Genomic DNA, 2,152 nt, shown 5'->3' on the forward strand with positions numbered 1-2,152 from the left:
GCCAGTGCTGGGCTGGATGTTCAAAGGGAGGGTCTCCTTTACACATCACACTACTGACGCCATGTGGAGTAAGTGGACCGCACTGATCACACAACGAGCTCACATAGGAAACCCCAGTCGCCCAGGAATTTTAGAAGTAATCACGGACTGGCCAGAAGGCAAAGATTTTGGAATGTCACCAGAGGAGGAGGTGACACGGGCTGAAGAGGCCCCGCTGTATAATAAACTGCCAGAAAATGAGAGGCAATATGCCCTGTTCACTGACGGATCCTGTCGCATTGTGGGAAAACATCGAAGGTGGAAAGCTGCTGTATGGAGTCCTACACGACAAGTTGCAGAAACTGCTGAAGGAGAGGGTGAATCGAGTCAGTTTGCAGAGGTGAAAGCCATCCAGCTAGCGTTAGATATTGCTGAAAGAGAAAAGTGGCCAGTGCTCTATCTCTATACTGACTCATTGATGGTGGCAAATGCCCTGAGGGGGTGGTTACAGCAATGGAAGCAGAGCAACTGGCAGCGCAGAGGTAAACCCATTTGGGCTGCCGCACTGTGGCAAGATATTGCGTCCAGGCTAGAGACTCTGCTTGTAAAAGTATGTCATGTAGATGCCCATGTACCCAAGGGTCGGGCCACTGAAGAACATCAAAATAATCAACAGGTGGATCAGGCTGCCAAGATTGAAGTGGCTCAGGTGGACCTGGACTGGCAACATAAGGGTGAGCTATTTATGGCTCAGTGGGCCCATGATACCTCAGGCCATCAGGGAAGAGATGCAACATATAGATGGGCTCGTGATGGAGGGGTGGACCTGACCATGGACACTATTGCACAAGTTATTCATGAATGTGAAACATGTGCTGCAATTAAGCAAGCCAAGCGGTTAAAGCCCCTGTGGTATGGAGGGCGATGGCTGAAATATAAATCTGGGGAAGCCTGGCAGATTGACTGTATCACACTCCCACAAACTCGCCAAGGCAAGCGCTATGTGCTTACAATGGTGGAAGCAACCACCGGATGGCTGGAAACATATTCTGTACCCCATGCCACTGCCCGGAACACTATCCTGGGCCTTGAAAAACAGGTCTTGTGGTGACATGGCACCCCAGAAAGAATTGAGTCAGACAACAGGACTCATTTCCAAAACAACCTCATAGACACCTGGGCCAAAGAGCATGGCATTGAGTGGGTGTATCATCTCCCCTATCAGCCCCCAGCCTCTGGGAAAATTGAGCGATACAATGGACTGTTAAAGACTACATTGAGAGCAATGGGGGGTGGAACTTTCAAACATTGGGATACACATTTAGCCAAAGCCACCTGGTTAGTCAACACCAGAGGATCTGCCAATCGGGGTGGCCCTGCCCAATCAGAACTTCTACATACTGTAGAAGGGGATAAAGTCCCTGTAGTGCACATGAAAAATGTGTTAGGGAAAACAGTCTGGGTTACTCCTGCCTCAGGCAAAGGTAAACCCATTCGTGGGATTGCTTTTGCTCAAGGGCCTGGGTGCACTTGGTGGGTGATGCGAAAAGATGGGGAAGTCCGATGTGTGCCTCAAGGGGATTTGATTTTAGGTGAGAATAGCCAGAATTAAACTGTATGATATTAGTTGCTATATAACCCTGCTACTGTATGTTATCATTACTATAATTGTTATATGCTATATCCATAGTACTATAGTAAGAATCAATTAGATCAAGCAAGAATGAACTGTAATAAAACTGAGCGAAGCGCAGTAGTGATGGAACCAGAACTGACTCCAGCATGCAACAATCCAATGGTGCACACCATCCTCCTGCTGCGTCCAATGTCATCTGCTCGTCACACCGCACTGAAGCCCAATTCTGCTCTACTGACTGAGAGGACTTTGCACCATCCCTCCTGCCCAGAAAGACTGGTATAACAGATGAAGCCCAGAGTCGGGAACTAAATGAACTCAACAAACATTTTATGAACACAACCCATGAACTAAAGGAATGATATCTCTGTGTGTGTATACATATATACATATATATACATGTATCATTGTTTATGTGTCTCAAAGGGACTGAAAAGGTGATGATGATTGGCCAGGATGTAATTGAAGGTATGGGAACTGAGCATGACGCCAATGGTATAGAATAAGGGGTGGATACTGTCCTGGTTTCAGCTGGGA

The sequence above is a fragment of the Haliaeetus leucocephalus genome, unplaced genomic scaffold, assembly GCF_000737465.1.
Source record: "Haliaeetus leucocephalus isolate CR32 unplaced genomic scaffold, Haliaeetus_leucocephalus-4.0 Scaffold428, whole genome shotgun sequence".
NCBI lineage: Eukaryota > Metazoa > Chordata > Aves > Accipitriformes > Accipitridae > Haliaeetus > Haliaeetus leucocephalus.